Raw genomic sequence first — 17587 nt, 5'->3', positions numbered from 1 at the left:
ATTGTTAGGGATGGTTAAATATCATTTGTGTTCATCCAAATTGTTTGTTTAAATAGATTAGATCCTCTTATTCTACTTTCAATTTATTTTTATAATGTTAGGTTGAATGAAACTTATGTTTTAGTTACTGCAACTTTAGGAGATGGAGGGAATGATTTTGATTTGAATTTGTTAATTGGAGAAGGTGGCAAATTGGCCATTATGGTCACCTAATAAATGGCTAAAAATCAATTAAATCCCTAGCTAAGTTTTCATTCAATAATAACTTTTCTAATGTTTCAATTTAAAATTACCACTTGAATACGATAATTATTTTAATAATCTAAATTAATATAATTACTCGGGTAATTATATTTAATTTCGATTAAAATGTCAACTTTGGCTAAATTACAATTTAGCCCCTGAAAGTTTCTAAAAGCTTATTTAAGTTAAGTTTTATCTTATAGACTTCTAATTGATTTATAATTTAATAAATTAAGAATGGGAAGTTAATTTGATTTTTAATACCTATTTGGCTAAAGTACAGTTTAGTCCCTATTTGGCTAAAGTACAATTTAGTCCCTAAACTTTTATGACTTGTTTAATTAAGTTTTTGGGGTGTAACTTGGGTTACTTGAATTATAAGATATTAAATTCTATTTAATATAGATAATTGTTTTATTAAAGTATTTTAAATTATAAACTCGGGTTTATAAATTTAATAAAGTTTTGTTTTGGGTTAGACTGTGGTCGCCCAACAAGTGGGAAGAAGCTTGGTAGTTTTTAATAACTCGGCTGACTCACTGATATGAATTTTTTTAACTTGGGTTAAATTGTTTAATAAATTACTTGAATTGTAATTTATTATATATAACTATATGATTTGATTTCTATAACTTGGGTTATAGTTTTAATACGTTTTAATCTTATGTGTTTGATTATTCATTGGCGTGTTGTTGTGTGTACTAGTCCTATGTGGTGTTTAGTACTCTTTAGAGTTAGGGTCTGATTTTAATTATGATTTTAATATTTTATTTAGACCCGTCGACTGTTCGTACTTCAGAGGCGAACCAGAGTTAGGTGCTTGTCAAGTTTCACGTGGAATAGCAAGCAGTGAGTTTATATCTCTATTTACCTCTTTATTAAGCAAATGTATTATTTTGTATATATATATGTATAAGCAGCTTTTGAACTGTTTTCGGCATTGTGGATTTGATTTGGAACGTGCTACTCGATGGGCATCATCGGGACTGCGTGCGCACCGGTAATGATTATGGTAATGAGGTAGGTTTGAGATACGTCTCACCTTAGTGAGGGCACCGGTGGAAGATACGTCTCCTGGGCTCACTATTTATTAAGTGATAGTCGGGGATCGGTTATTGAGATACGTCTCACCGACACGACAATGGATTTAGAATTGTGGTTTAGGGTTTCATTGATAATCCATAATGAAAATGTTTTATTAAACGTTTTTAAAGGTTTTTAACTTAATAAATGTAAATGGTTATATAAACTCTACTCGGTAAATCTGACCCCGTTGTTTTCCCAAATTTTCCAGGTTTATGATTTGAGCGTTGGTCGATCTCCGTTTCTTCATTCTCGGAGGTTTTATTTTATTTTCAGAATAAAAGAGTCGAACTGTTTTAAACTCTTAGACCGCAGTAGTAGTATCAGTTATTCATGTCTTAGTCTTTTATTTATATTTTTGACTATTGTTGTTGGATTGGTCCAACTATTACATATCGCTTGTAGCATGATTACAGTGTTATGGCATTTATATTATATTGCCATGTTGGAGTTTATTTGAGAATAAGCGTACTTTAAATATATGCTGTTTATCTGTACTGCTAGATTAGGCTGAAGTCTCGGTTGCCCCCGAGCATGTGATTTTCTGCAGGTACTTTGTTTTAAATGTATCTAAGTTGGTTATCCGCAAGGCTAGCTACGGGTTTTGGTACAACCATACCCATACCCTAGCGCCGGTCACGATTCATGAAAATGGGTCGTGACAGTTTGTAAACGTTTGGCTTAAATTGCTAAAAAGGTGAAACGATTGGATTTGTTCCGTAACATTTGTAAATGTTTGGCTTAAATTGCTAAAAAGGTGAAACACTTGGATTTGTTTCCTAACGTTTGGCTGAAATTGCTAAAAAGTTGAAATATTTGGATTTGTTTCATATCCTTTGTAAACGTTCGGCTAAAATTGCTAAAAATGTGAAACGTATGGATTTTTTTCGTAACCTTTTTTAACGTTTGAATTTGTTTTTTAACGTTTGTAAATGTTGGCATAATTCGCTAAAAAGGTGAAACGTTTGGATTTGTTTCGAAACCTTTTAAACGTTTGGCTTAAATCGCTAAAAAGGGGAAACGTTTGGATTTGTTTCGTAACGTTTGTAATCGTTCGACTTAAATTGCTAAATAGGTGAAACGTTTGGTTTTGTTTCGCAAAGTTTGTAACCGTTCGGCTCAAATCGCTAAAAAGGTGAAGCGTTTGGAATTGTTTTGTAACTTTTGTAAACATTTGGCTTAAATTGCTAAAAGGTTGAAACGCTTGGATTTGTTTCATAATGTTTGTAAACATTTGGCTTAAATTCCTAAAAATGTGAAACGCTTGGATTTCTTTTGAAAGGTTTGTAAAGGTTTGGCTTCAATAACTAAAAAGGTGAAACGCTTGGATTTGTTTTGTCACGTTTCTAAACGTTTGGCTTAAATTGCTAAAAGGTGAAATGCTTTTTTATGTTTCGTAACGTTTGTAAAGGTTTGGCTTAAATCGCTAAAAATGTGAAACGTTTGGATTTGTTTCGTAACGTTTTAGACGTTTAGCTTTGTTTCGTAATGTTTGTAAACGTTTGGCTTAAATCGCTAAAAAGGGGAAACGTTTGGATTTGTTTCGTAACTTTTGTAAATGATTTGGCTTGAATTGCTAAAAATGCAAAACGTTTTGATTTCTTTCGTAACGTTTGTAAACGTTTGGTTTAAATCGCTAAAAAGGTTAAACGTTTGGATTTGTTTCGAAACATTTTAAACGTTTGGCTTAAATCGCTAAAAAGGGGAAACGTTTGGATTTGTTTCTTAACATTTGTAAACGTTTGGCTTAAATTGCTAAATAGGTGAAACGTTTGGTTTTGTTTCGTAAAGTTTGTAACCGTTCGGCTTAAATCGCTAAAAAGGTGAAGCATTTGGATTTGTTTCGTAACGTTTGTAAACATTTGGTTAAATTACTAAAAGGTTGAAACGCTTGGATTTGTTTCGTAATGTTTGTAAACATTTGGCTTAAATTCGTAAAAATGTGAAACACATGGATTTGTTTTGAAACGTTTGTAAAGGTTTGGCTTAAATAACTAAAAAGGTGAAACTCTTGTATTTGTTTTGTAACTTTTTTAAAGGTTTGGCTTAAATCGCTAAAAATGTGTAACGTTTGGATTGGTTTCATAACGTTTTAAGCGTTTAGTTTTGTTTCGTAATGTTTGTAAATGTTTGGCGTAAATCGCTAAAAAGGGGAAACGTTTGGATTTGTTTCGTAACATTTGTAAATGTTTTGTCTAAATTGCTAAAAAAGCGAAATGTTTGGATTCGTTTCGTAATGTTTGTAAACGTTTGGCTTAAATCGCTAAAAAGGTGAAACGTATGGATTTGTTTCGTAACGTTTGTAAACGTTTGGCATAAATCGATAAAAAGGGGAAACGTTTTGATTTGTTTTGTAACGTTTGTAAACGTTTGGCTTAAATAGCTAAAAAGGTGAAACGTTTGGATTGGTTTCGTAACGTTTGGCTTAAATAACTAAAAAGGTGAAATGTTTGGATTTGTTTCGTAACGTTTTAAACGTTTGGTTTTGTTTAGTAATGTATGTAAACGTTTGGCTTAAATCACTAAAAAGATGAAACATTTGGATTTGTTTTGAAACGTTAGTAAAAGTTTGGCTTGAATTGCTAAAAAGGCGAAATGATTGGATTTCTTTCGTAACGTTTGTAAACTTTTGGCTTAAATCATTAAAAAGATGAAACGTTTGGATTTGTTTCGTAACGTTTGTAAACGTTTGTCTGAAATCGCTAAAAAGGTTAAATATTTGTATTTGTTTTGTAACGTTTGTAAACGTTTGGCTTAAATTGCTAAAAAGGTCAAACGTTTGGATTTGTTTCGTAACGTTTGAAAATCGTTTGGCTTAAATTGCTAAAAAGGGAAACGTTTGCATTTGTTTTGTAACGTTTGTAAACGTTTGGCTTAAATTGCTAAAAAGGTGAAACGATTGGATTTGTTTCGTAACGTTTGTAAACGTTTGGCTTAAATTGCTAAAAAGGTGAAACGCTTGGATTTCTTTCCTAACGTTTGTAAATGTTTGGCTTAAATTGCTAAAAAGTTGAAACATTTAGATTTGTTTCATAACCTTTGTAAACGTTCGGCTAAAATCGCTAAAAATGTGAAACGTTTGGATTTGTTTCGTAACCTTTGTAAACGTTCGGCTTCAATCGCTAAAAAGGTGAAACGTTTGGATTTGTTTCATAACCTTTATAAACGTTTGGCTTCAATCGCTAAAAAGGTGAAACGTTTGGATTTGTTTCTTAACATTTGGAAACGTTTGGCATAAATTCGCTAAAAATGGAAAACGTTTGGATTTGTTTCGAAACATTTTAAACGTTTGGCTTAAATCGCTAAAAAGGGGAAACGCTTGGATTTATTTTGTAACATTTGTAAACGTTTGGCTTAAATTGCTAAATTGGTGAAACGTTTGGTTTTGTTTCGCCAAGTTTGTAACCGTTCGGCTCAAATCGCTAAAAAGGTGAAGCGTTTGGAATTGTTTTGTAATGTTTGTAAACATTTGGCTTAAATTGCTAAAAGGTTGAAACGCTTGGATTTGTTTCATAATGTTTGTAAACATTTGGCTTAAATTCCAAAAAATATTAAACGCTTGGATTTGTTTTGAAACGTTTGTAAAGGTTTGGCTTAAATAAGTAAAAAAGTGAAACGCTTGGATATGTTTTGTAACGTTTCTAAACGTTTGTCTTAAATTGCTAAAAAGGTGAAATGCTTGGTTTTGTTTCGTAACGTTTGTAAAGGTTTGGCTTAAATCGCTTAAAATGTGAAACGTTTGGATTTGTTTCGTAACGTATTAAACGTTTAGTTTTGTTTCGTAATGTTTGTAAACGTTTGGCTTAAATCGCTAAAAAGGGGAAGCGTTTGGATTTGTTTCGTAATGTTTGTAAACGTTTGGCTTAAATCGCTAAAAAGGTGAAACTTATGGATTTGTTTCGTAACTTTTGTAAACATTTGGCTTAAATCGATAAAAAGGTGAAATGTTTGGATTTGTTTTGTAACGTTTGTAAACGTTTGGCTTAAATCGCTAGAAAGGTGAAACGTATGGATTTGTTTCGTAACGTTTATAAACGTTTGGCCTAAATCGATAAAAAGGTGAAACGTTTTGATATGTTTTGTAACGTTTGTAAACGTTTGGCTTAAATCGCTAAAAAGGTGAAACATTTGGATTTGTTTCATAATGATTGGCTTAAATCGCTAAAAAGGTGAAACGTTTGGATTTGTTTCGTAACGTTTGGCTTAAATCGCTAAAAAGGTGAAACGTTTGGATTTGTTTCTTAACATTTTAAACGTTTGGTTTTATTTAGTAACGTTTGTAAATGTTTGGCTTAAATCGCTAAAAATATGAAACATTTGGATTTGTTTTGTAACGCTTGTAAAAGTTTGGCTTGAATTGCTAAAAAGGCGAAACGTTTGGATTTCTTTCGTAAAGTTTGTAAACTTTTGGCTTAAATCGTTAAAAAGGTGAAACGTTTGGATTTGTTTTGTAACATTTGTAAACGTTTGGCTGAAATCGCTAGTAAGGTTAAACATTTCTATTTGTTTTATAACGTTTGTAAACGTTTGGCTTAAATTGCTAAAAAGGTCAAACGTTTGGATTTGTTTCATAACGTTTGAAAAACGTTTTGCTTAAATCGCTAAAAAGGGAAACGTTTGCATTTGTTTCGTAACGTTTGTAAACGTTTGGCTTAAATTGCTAAAAAGGTAAAAATCTTGGATTTGTTTCCTAACGTTTGTAAATGTTTGACTTAAATTGCTAAAAAGTTGAAACATTTGGATTTGTTTCCTAACCTTTGTAAACGTTCGGCTAAAATTGCTAAAAATATGAAATGTTTGGATTTGTTTCGTAACCTTTATAAACGTTTGGCTTTAATCGCTAAATAGGTCAAACGTTTGGATTTTTTTCTTAACGTTTGTAAATGTTGGCATAATTCGCTAAAAAGGTGAAACGTTTGGATTTGTTTCGAAACCTTTTAAACGTTTGGCTTAAATCGCTAAAAAGGGGAAACGTTTGGATTTGTTTCGTAACGTTTGTAATCGTTCGACTTAAATTGCTAAATAGGTGAAACGTTTGGTTTTGTTTCGCAAAGTTTGTAACCGTTCGGCTCAAATCGCTAAAAAGGTGAAGCGTTTGGAATTGTTTTGTAACTTTTGTAAACATTTGGCTTAAATTGCTAAAAGGTTGAAACGCTTGGATTTGTTTCATAATGTTTGTAAACATTTGGCTTAAATTCCTAAAAATGTGAAACGCTTGGATTTCTTTTGAAAGGTTTGTAAAGGTTTGGCTTCAATAACTAAAAAGGTGAAACGCTTGGATTTGTTTTGTCACGTTTCTAAACGTTTGGCTTAAATTGCTAAAAGGTGAAATGCTTTTTTATGTTTCGTAACGTTTGTAAAGGTTTGGCTTAAATCGCTAAAAATGTGAAACGTTTGGATTTGTTTCGTAACGTTTTAGACGTTTAGCTTTGTTTCGTAATGTTTGTAAACGTTTGGCTTAAATCGCTAAAAAGGGGAAACGTTTGGATTTGTTTCGTAACTTTTGTAAATGATTTGGCTTGAATTGCTAAAAATGCAAAACGTTTTGATTTCTTTCGTAACGTTTGTAAACGTTTGGTTTAAATCGCTAAAAAGGTTAAACGTTTGGATTTGTTTCGAAACATTTTAAACGTTTGGCTTAAATCGCTAAAAAGGGGAAACGTTTGGATTTGTTTCTTAACATTTGTAAACGTTTGGCTTAAATTGCTAAATAGGTGAAACGTTTGGTTTTGTTTCGTAAAGTTTGTAACCGTTCGGCTTAAATCGCTAAAAAGGTGAAGCATTTGGATTTGTTTCGTAACGTTTGTAAACATTTGGTTAAATTACTAAAAGGTTGAAACGCTTGGATTTGTTTCGTAATGTTTGTAAACATTTGGCTTAAATTCGTAAAAATGTGAAACACATGGATTTGTTTTGAAACGTTTGTAAAGGTTTGGCTTAAATAACTAAAAAGGTGAAACTCTTGTATTTGTTTTGTAACTTTTTTAAAGGTTTGGCTTAAATCGCTAAAAATGTGTAACGTTTGGATTGGTTTCATAACGTTTTAAGCGTTTAGTTTTGTTTCGTAATGTTTGTAAATGTTTGGCGTAAATCGCTAAAAAGGGGAAACGTTTGGATTTGTTTCGTAACATTTGTAAATGTTTTGTCTAAATTGCTAAAAAAGCGAAATGTTTGGATTCGTTTCGTAATGTTTGTAAACGTTTGGCTTAAATCGCTAAAAAGGTGAAACGTATGGATTTGTTTCGTAACGTTTGTAAACGTTTGGCATAAATCGATAAAAAGGGGAAACGTTTTGATTTGTTTTGTAACGTTTGTAAACGTTTGGCTTAAATAGCTAAAAAGGTGAAACGTTTGGATTGGTTTCGTAACGTTTGGCTTAAATAACTAAAAAGGTGAAATGTTTGGATTTGTTTCGTAACGTTTTAAACGTTTGGTTTTGTTTAGTAATGTATGTAAACGTTTGGCTTAAATCACTAAAAAGATGAAACATTTGGATTTGTTTTGAAACGTTAGTAAAAGTTTGGCTTGAATTGCTAAAAAGGCGAAATGATTGGATTTCTTTCGTAACGTTTGTAAACTTTTGGCTTAAATCATTAAAAAGATGAAACGTTTGGATTTGTTTCGTAACGTTTGTAAACGTTTGTCTGAAATCGCTAAAAAGGTTAAATATTTGTATTTGTTTTGTAACGTTTGTAAACGTTTGGCTTAAATTGCTAAAAAGGTCAAACGTTTGGATTTGTTTCGTAACGTTTGAAAATCGTTTGGCTTAAATTGCTAAAAAGGGAAACGTTTGCATTTGTTTTGTAACGTTTGTAAACGTTTGGCTTAAATTGCTAAAAAGGTGAAACGATTGGATTTGTTTCGTAACGTTTGTAAACGTTTGGCTTAAATTGCTAAAAAGGTGAAACGCTTGGATTTCTTTCCTAACGTTTGTAAATGTTTGGCTTAAATTGCTAAAAAGTTGAAACATTTAGATTTGTTTCATAACCTTTGTAAACGTTCGGCTAAAATCGCTAAAAATGTGAAACGTTTGGATTTGTTTCGTAACCTTTGTAAACGTTCGGCTTCAATCGCTAAAAAGGTGAAACGTTTGGATTTGTTTCATAACCTTTATAAACGTTTGGCTTCAATCGCTAAAAAGGTGAAACGTTTGGATTTGTTTCTTAACATTTGGAAACGTTTGGCATAAATTCGCTAAAAATGGAAAACGTTTGGATTTGTTTCGAAACATTTTAAACGTTTGGCTTAAATCGCTAAAAAGGGGAAACGCTTGGATTTATTTTGTAACATTTGTAAACGTTTGGCTTAAATTGCTAAATTGGTGAAACGTTTGGTTTTGTTTCGCCAAGTTTGTAACCGTTCGGCTCAAATCGCTAAAAAGGTGAAGCGTTTGGAATTGTTTTGTAATGTTTGTAAACATTTGGCTTAAATTGCTAAAAGGTTGAAACGCTTGGATTTGTTTCATAATGTTTGTAAACATTTGGCTTAAATTCCAAAAAATATTAAACGCTTGGATTTGTTTTGAAACGTTTGTAAAGGTTTGGCTTAAATAAGTAAAAAAGTGAAACGCTTGGATATGTTTTGTAACGTTTCTAAACGTTTGTCTTAAATTGCTAAAAAGGTGAAATGCTTGGTTTTGTTTCGTAACGTTTGTAAAGGTTTGGCTTAAATCGCTTAAAATGTGAAACGTTTGGATTTGTTTCGTAACGTATTAAACGTTTAGTTTTGTTTCGTAATGTTTGTAAACGTTTGGCTTAAATCGCTAAAAAGGGGAAGCGTTTGGATTTGTTTCGTAATGTTTGTAAACGTTTGGCTTAAATCGCTAAAAAGGTGAAACTTATGGATTTGTTTCGTAACTTTTGTAAACATTTGGCTTAAATCGATAAAAAGGTGAAATGTTTGGATTTGTTTTGTAACGTTTGTAAACGTTTGGCTTAAATCGCTAGAAAGGTGAAACGTATGGATTTGTTTCGTAACGTTTATAAACGTTTGGCCTAAATCGATAAAAAGGTGAAACGTTTTGATATGTTTTGTAACGTTTGTAAACGTTTGGCTTAAATCGCTAAAAAGGTGAAACATTTGGATTTGTTTCATAATGATTGGCTTAAATCGCTAAAAAGGTGAAACGTTTGGATTTGTTTCGTAACGTTTGGCTTAAATCGCTAAAAAGGTGAAACGTTTGGATTTGTTTCTTAACATTTTAAACGTTTGGTTTTATTTAGTAACGTTTGTAAATGTTTGGCTTAAATCGCTAAAAATATGAAACATTTGGATTTGTTTTGTAACGCTTGTAAAAGTTTGGCTTGAATTGCTAAAAAGGCGAAACGTTTGGATTTCTTTCGTAAAGTTTGTAAACTTTTGGCTTAAATCGTTAAAAAGGTGAAACGTTTGGATTTGTTTTGTAACATTTGTAAACGTTTGGCTGAAATCGCTAGTAAGGTTAAACATTTCTATTTGTTTTATAACGTTTGTAAACGTTTGGCTTAAATTGCTAAAAAGGTCAAACGTTTGGATTTGTTTCATAACGTTTGAAAAACGTTTTGCTTAAATCGCTAAAAAGGGAAACGTTTGCATTTGTTTCGTAACGTTTGTAAACGTTTGGCTTAAATTGCTAAAAAGGTAAAAATCTTGGATTTGTTTCCTAACGTTTGTAAATGTTTGACTTAAATTGCTAAAAAGTTGAAACATTTGGATTTGTTTCCTAACCTTTGTAAACGTTCGGCTAAAATTGCTAAAAATATGAAATGTTTGGATTTGTTTCGTAACCTTTATAAACGTTTGGCTTTAATCGCTAAATAGGTCAAACGTTTGGATTTTTTTCTTAACATTTGGAAACGTTTGGCATAATTCGCTAAAAAGGTGAAACGTTTGGATTTGCTTCGAAACATTTTTAACGTTTGGTTTAAATCGCTAAAAAGGGGAAACGTTTGGATTTGTTTTGTAACGTTTGTAAACGTTTGGCTTAAATTGCTAAATAGGTGAAACGTTTGGTTTTGTTTCACAAAGTTTGTAACTGTTCGGCTCAAATCTCTAAAAAGGTGAAGCGTTTGGAATTGTTTTGTAACGTTTGTAAACATTTGGCTTAAATTGCTAAAAGGTTGAAACGCTTGGATTTGTTTCATAATAATTGTAAGCATTTGGCTTAAATTCCTAAAAATGTGAAACGCTTGGATTTGTTTTGAAACGTTTGTAAAGGTTTGGCTTAAATAACTAAAAAGGTGAAACGCTTGGATTTGTTTTGTAACGTTTCTAAACGTTTGGCTTAAATTGCTAAAAAGGTGAAATGCTTGGTTTTGTTTCGTAACGTTTGTAAAGGTTTGGCTTAAATCGCTAAAAATGTGAAACGTTTGGATTAGTTTCGTAACGTTTTAAACGTTTAGTTTTGTTTCGTAATGTTTGTAAAAGTTTGGCTTAAATCTCTAAAACGGGGAAATGTTTTGATTTGTTTCGTAACGTTTGTAAATGTTTGCTTAAATTGCTAAAAAAGCAAAAAATTTGGATTCGTTTCGTAATGTTTGTAAACGTTTGGCTTAAATCGCTAAAAAGGTGAAACAACTTATTGATTTGTTTCGTAACGTTTGCAAACATTTGGCTTAAATCGATAAAAAGGTGAAACGTTTGGATTATTATTGTAACGTTTATAAACGTTTGGCTTAAATCGCTAAAAAGGTGAAACGTATGGATTTGTTTCGTAACGTTCGTAAACGTTTGGCTTCAATCGCTAAAAAGGTGAAACGTTTTGATTTGTTTCTTAACATTTGGAAACGTTTGGCATAATTCGCTAAAAAGGTGAAAGGTCTGGATTTGTTTCGAAACATTTTAAACGTTTTGATTAAATCTCTAGAAAGGTTTGGCTTTGTTTCGCAAAGTTTGTAACCGTTCGGCTCGAATCGCAAAAAAGGTGAAGCGTTTGGAATTGTTTTGTAACGTTTGTAAACATATGGCTTAAATTGCTAAAAGGTTGAAACGCTTGGAATTGTTTCGTAATGTTTGTAAACATTTGGCTTAAATTCCTAAAAATTTGAAACGCTTGGATTTGTTTTGAAACGTTTGTAAAGGTTTGGCTTAAATAACTAAAAAGGTGAAACGCTTGGATTTGTTTTGTAACGTTTCTAAACGTTTAGCTTAAATTGCTAAAAAGGTGAAATGCTTGGTTTTGTTTCTTAACGTTTGTAAAGGTTTGGCTTAAATCGCTAAAAATGTTAAACGTTTGGATTTGTTTCGTAACGTTTTAAACGTTTAGTTTTGTTTCGTAATGTTTGTAAACTTTTGGCTTAAATCGCTAAAAAGGAGAACCGTTTGGATTTGTTTCGTAACGTTTGTTAATGTTTTGCTTAAATTGCTAAAGAGGCAAAATGTTTGGATTCGTTTCGTAATGTTTGTAAACGTTTGGCTTAAATCGCTAAAAAGGTGAAACATATGGATTTGTTTCGTAACTTTTGTGAACATTTGGCTTAAATCGATAAAAAGGTGAAACGTTTGGATTTGTTTTGTAACGTTTGTAAACGTTTGGCTTAAATCGCTAAAAAGGTGAAACGTATGGATTTGTTTCGTAACGTTTATAAACGTTTGGCTTAAATCGATAAAAAGTTGAAACGTTTTGATTTTTTTGTAACGTTTGTAAACGTTTGGCTTAAATCGCTAAAAAGGTGAAACATTTGGATTTTTTTCGTAACGTTTGGCTTAAATCGCTAAAAAGGTGAAACGTTTGGATTTGTTTCGTAACATTTGGCTTAAATCGCTAAAAAGGTGAAACGTTTGGATTTGTTTCTTAACATTTTAAACGTTTGTTTTTTTTAGTAATGTTTGTAAACGTTTGGCTTAAATCGCTAAAAAGATGAAACATTTGGATTTGTTTTGTAACGTTTGTAAAAGTTTGGCTTCAATTGCTAAAAAGGCGAAACGTTTGGATTTCTTTCATAACGTTTGTAAACTTTTGGCTTAAATCGTTAAAAAGGGGAAACGTTTGGATTTGTTTTGTAACATTTGTAAACGTTTGGCTGAAATCGCTAGTAAGGTTAAACATTTCTATTTGTTTTATAACGTTTGTAAACGTTTGGCTTAAATTGCTAAAAAGGTCAAACGTTTGGATTTGTTTCATAACGTTTGAAAAACGTTTTGCTTAAATTGCTGAAAAGGGAAACGTTTGCATTTGTTTCGTAACGTTTGTAAACGTTTGACTTAAATGTCTAAAAAGGTGAAACGCATGGATTTGTTTCCTAACGTTTGTAAATGTTTGGCTTAAATTGCTAAAAAGTTGAAACATTTGGATTTGTTTCCTAACCTTTGTAAACGTTCGGCTAAAATTGCTAAAAATGTGAAACGTTTGGATTTGTTTTGTAACCTTTATAAACGTTTGGCTGCAATCGCTAAAAAGGTCAAACGTTTGGATTTGTTTTTTAACATTTGGAAACGTTTGGCATAATTCGCTAAAAAGATGAAACGTTTGGATTTGCTTCGAAACATTTTAAAAATTTGGTTTAAATCGCTAAAAAGGGGAAACGTTTGGATTTGTTTTGTAACGTTTGTAAACGTTTTGCTTAAATTGCTAAATAGGGTGAAACGTTTGATTTTGTTTCACAAAGTTTGTAACTGTTCGGCTCAAATCTCTAAAAAGGTGAAGCGTTTGGAATTGTTTTGTAACGCTTGTAAATATTTGGCTTAAATTGCTAAAAGGTTGAAACGCTTGGATTTTTTTCATAATGTTTGTAAACATTTGGCTTAAATTCCTAAAAATGTGAAACGCTTGGATTTGTTTTGAAACGTTTGTAAAGGTTTGGCTTAAATAACTAAAAAGGTGAAACGCTTGGATTTGTTTTGTAACGTTTCTAAACGTTTGGCTTAAATTGCTAAAAATGTGGAATGTTTAGTTTTGTTTCGTAACATTTGTAAAGGGGTAATTAATCCTGAAGATCAATGAACTTTCGAAATTTTTCATTTCAGTCACTAAACTATTTTTTCTTTCATTTTGATCATTGAACTTTCATTTTTTTTCATTTTGGTATTTTCTGGCTAAAAACGCTTAGGTGGCAGCCGGAATTAAGTTTTTTTTAACCTGAAAAGTTGCCATATATGCATTATTTGATCCAAAAAGTCATTTTCAAACTGAAATTATGTATGTGTGATAAATTTTCAAAGTAAAACTTGTAAAATCCAGATATCACATGTCAACTTCTGGCTGCCACCTAAGCATTTTTGGCCTGAAATACCAAAATGAAAAAAAAATGAAAGTTCAGTGATTGAAATGAAAAAAAAATAGTTTAGTGACTGAAATGAAAAAATTTGAAAGTTCAGTGATCTTCAGGATCAATGTTTGGCTTAAATAGCTAAAAATATGTAACGTTTGGATTTGTTTCGTAACATTTTAAACGTTTAGTTTTGTTTCGTAATGTGTGTAAACGTTTAGCTTAAATCGCTAAACCGGGGAAACGTTTGGATTTGTTTCGTAACGTTTGTAAATGTTTTGCTTAAATTGCTAAAAAAGCAAAAATTTTGGATTCGTTTCGTAATGTTTGTAAACGTTTGGCTTAAATCGCTAAAAAGGTGAAACTTATGGATTTGTTTCGTAACGTTTGTAAACGTTTGGCTTAAACTGATAAAAAGGTGAAACGTTTAGATTTGTTTTGTAACGTTTGTAAACGTTTGGCTTAAATCGCTAAAAAGGTGAAACGTTTGGATTTATTTCTTAACATTTGGAAACGTTTGGCATAATTCGCTAAAAAGGTGAAAGGTTTGGATTTGTTTACAAACATTTTAAACGTTTGGCTTAAATCGCTAAAAAGGGGAAATGTTTGGATTTGTTTTGTAACATTTGTAAACGTTTGGCTTAAATTGCTAAATAGGTGAAATGTTTGGTTTTGTTTCGCAAAGTTTGTAACCGTTCGGCTCGAATCGCTAAAAAGGTGAAGCGTTTGGAATTGTTTTGTAACGTTTGTAAGCATATGGCTTAAATCGCTAAAAGGTTGAAACGCTTGGAATTGTTTCGTAATGTTTGTAAACATTTGGATTAAATTCCTAAAAATGTGAAACGCTTGGATTTGTTTTGAAACGTTTGTAAAGGTTTGGCTTAAATAACTAAAAAGGTGAAACGCTTGGATTTGTTTTGTAACGTTTCTAAACGTTTGGCTTAAATTGCTAAAAACGTGAAATGCTTGGTTTTGTTTCGTAACGTTTGTAAAGGTTTCGCTTAAATCGCTAAAAATGTTAAACGTTTGGATTTGTTTCGTAACGTTTTAAACTTTTAGTTTCGTTTCGTAATGTTTGTAAACTTTTGGCTTAAATCGCTAAAAAGGGGAATCGGTTGGATTTGTTTCGTAACGTTTGTTAATATTTTGCTTAAATTGCGAAAAAGGCAAAATGTTTGGATTCGTTTGGTAATGTTTGTAAACATTTGGCTTAAATCGCTAAAAAGGTGAAACTTATGGATTTGTTTCGTAACTTTTGTAAACATTTGGCTTAAATCGATAAAAAGGTGAAACGTTTGGATTTGTTTTGTAACGTTTGTAAACGTTTGGCTTAAATCGCTAAAAAGGTGAAACGTATGGATTTGTTTCGTAACGTTTATAAACGTTTGGCTTAAATCGATAAAAAGGTGAAACGTTTTGATTTGTTTTGTAACGTTTGTAAACGTTTGGCTTAAATCGCTAAAAAGGTGAAACATTTGGATTTGTTTCGTAACGTTTGGCTTAAATCGCTAAAAAGGTGAAACGTCTGGATTTGTTTCGTAACATTTGGCTTAAATCGCTAAAAAGGTGAAACGTTTGGATTTGTTTCTTAACATTTTAAACGTTTGGTTTTTTTTAGTAACGTTTGTAAACGTTTGGCTTAAATCGCTAAAAAGATGAAACATTTGGATTTGTTTTGTAACATTTGTAAAAGTTTGGCTTGAATTGCTAAAAAGACGAAACGTTTGGATTTCTTTCGTAACGTTTGTAAACTTTTGGCTTAAATTGTTAAAAAGGTGAAACGTTTGGATTTATTTTGTAACGTTTGTAAACGTTTGGCTGAAATCGCTAAAAAGGTTAAACATTTGTATTTGTTTTGTAACGTTTGTAAACGTTTGGCTTAAATTGCTAAAAAGGTCAAACGTTTGGATTTGTTTCATAACGTTTGAAAAACGTGTGGCTTAAATCGCTAAAAAGGGAAACTTTTGCATTTGTTTCGTAACGTTTGTAAAGGTTTGGCTTAAATTGCTAAATAGGTGAAACGTTTTATTTTGTTTCACAAAGTTTGTAACTATTCGGCTCAAATCTCTAAAAAGGTGAAGCGTTTGGAATTGTTTTGTAACGTTTGTAAACATTTGGCTTAAATTGCTAAAAGGTTGAAACGCTTGGATTTGTTTCATAATAATTGTAAGCATTTGGCTTAAATTCCTAAAAATGTGAAACGCTTGGATTTGTTTTGAAACGTTTGTAAAGGTTTGGCTTAAATAACTAAAAAGGTGAAACGCTTGGATTTGTTTTGTAACGTTTCTAAACGTTTGGCTTAAATTGCTAAAAATGTGGAATGTTTGGTTTTGTTTAGTAACATTTGTAAAGGGGTAATTAATCCTGAAGATCACTGAACTTTCGAAATTTTTCATTTCAGTCACTAAACTATTTTTTTTTTCATTTTAATCATTGAACTTTCATTTTTTTTCATTTTGGTATTTTCTGGCTAAAAATGCTTAGGTGGCAGCCGGAATTAAGTTTTTTTTAACCTGAAAAGTTGCCATATATGCATTATTTGATCCAAAAAGTCATTTTCAAACTGAAATTATGTATGTGTGATAAATTTTCAAAGTAAAACTTGTAAAATCCAGATGTCAAATGTCAACTTCTGGCTGCCACCTAAGCATTTTTGGCCAGAAATACCAAAATGAAAAAAAAATGAAAGTTCAGTGACTGAAATGAAAAAAAAATAGTTTAGTGACTGAAATGAAAAAATTTGAAAGTTCAGTGATCTTCAGGATCAATGTTTGGCTTAAATAGCTAAAAATATGTAACGTTTGGATTTGTTTCGTAACGTTTTAAACGTTTAGTTTTGTTTCGTAATGTTTGTAAACCTTTAGCTTAAATCGCAAAAACGGGGAAACGTTTGGATTTGTTTCGTAACGTTTGTAAATGTTTTTCTTAAATTGCTAAAAAAGCTAAAATTTTGGATTCGTTTCGTAATGTTTGTAAACGTTTGGCTTAAATCGCTAAAAAGGTGAAACTTATGGATTTGTTTCGTAACGTTTGTAAACGTTTGGCTTAAACCGATAAAAAAGGTGAAACGTTTGGATTTGTCTTGTAACGTTTGTAAACGTTTGGCTTAAATCGCTAAAAAGATGAAACGTTTGGATTTATTTCTTAACATTTGGAAACGTTTGGCATAATTCGCTAAAAAGGTGAAAGGTTTGGATTTGTTTACAAACATTTTAAACGTTTGGCTTAAATCGCTAAAAAGGGGAAATGTTTGGATTTGTTTTGTAACATTTGTAAACGTTTGGCTTAAATTGCTAAATAGGTGAAATGTTTGGTTTTGTTTCGCAAAGTTTGTAACCGTTCGGCTCGAATCGCTAAAAAGGTGAAGCGTTTGGAATTGTTTTGTAACGTTTGTAAGCATATGGCTTAAATCGCTAAAAGGTTGAAACGCTTGGAATTGTTTCGTAATGTTTGTAAACATTTGGATTAAATTCCTAAAAATGTGAAACGCTTGGATTTGTTTTGAAACGTTTGTAAAGGTTTGGCTTAAATAACTAAAAAGGTGAAACGCTTGGATTTGTTTTGTAACGTTTCTAAACGTTTGGCTTAAATTGCTAAAAACGTGAAATGCTTGGTTTTGTTTCGTAACGTTTGTAAAGGTTTCGCTTAAATCGCTAAAAATGTTAAACGTTTGGATTTGTTTCGTAACGTTTTAAACTTTTAGTTTCGTTTCGTAATGTTTGTAAACTTTTGGCTTAAATCGCTAAAAAGGGGAATCGGTTGGATTTGTTTCGTAACGTTTGTTAATATTTTGCTTAAATTGCGAAAAAGGCAAAATGTTTGGATTCGTTTGGTAATGTTTGTAAACGTTTGGCTTAAATCGCTAAAAAGGTGAAACTTATGGATTTGTTTCGTAACTTTTGTAAACATTTGGCTTAAATCGATAAAAAGGAGAAACGTTTGGATTTGTTTTGTAACGTTTGTAAACGTTTGGCTTAAATCGCTAAAAAGGTGAAACGTATGGATTTGTTTCGTAACGTTTATAAACGTTTGGCTTAAATCGATAAAAAGGTGAAACGTTTTGATTTGTTTTGTAA

The 17587-nt window shown here is 31.4% G+C and overlaps 1 long non-coding RNA gene across 1 annotated transcript; it reads left to right on the top strand.

The window, feature by feature from the left end:
- Nucleotides 1-892: 892 nt before the first annotated feature.
- On the top strand, nt 893-1704 carry LOC130015359 (uncharacterized). Its single transcript, XR_008790492.1, has 2 exons — nt 893-1092; nt 1538-1704. It is a non-coding gene; the product is annotated as an uncharacterized LOC130015359 (long non-coding RNA).
- Nucleotides 1705-17587: the final 15883 nt, after the last annotated feature.

This window comes from Mercurialis annua, linkage group LG3, assembly GCF_937616625.2.
Source record: "Mercurialis annua linkage group LG3, ddMerAnnu1.2, whole genome shotgun sequence".
Lineage (NCBI taxonomy): Eukaryota > Viridiplantae > Streptophyta > Magnoliopsida > Malpighiales > Euphorbiaceae > Mercurialis > Mercurialis annua.
Note: the sequence above shows the minus strand (reverse complement) of the source record. Positions and strands in the feature narration are given on the sequence as shown.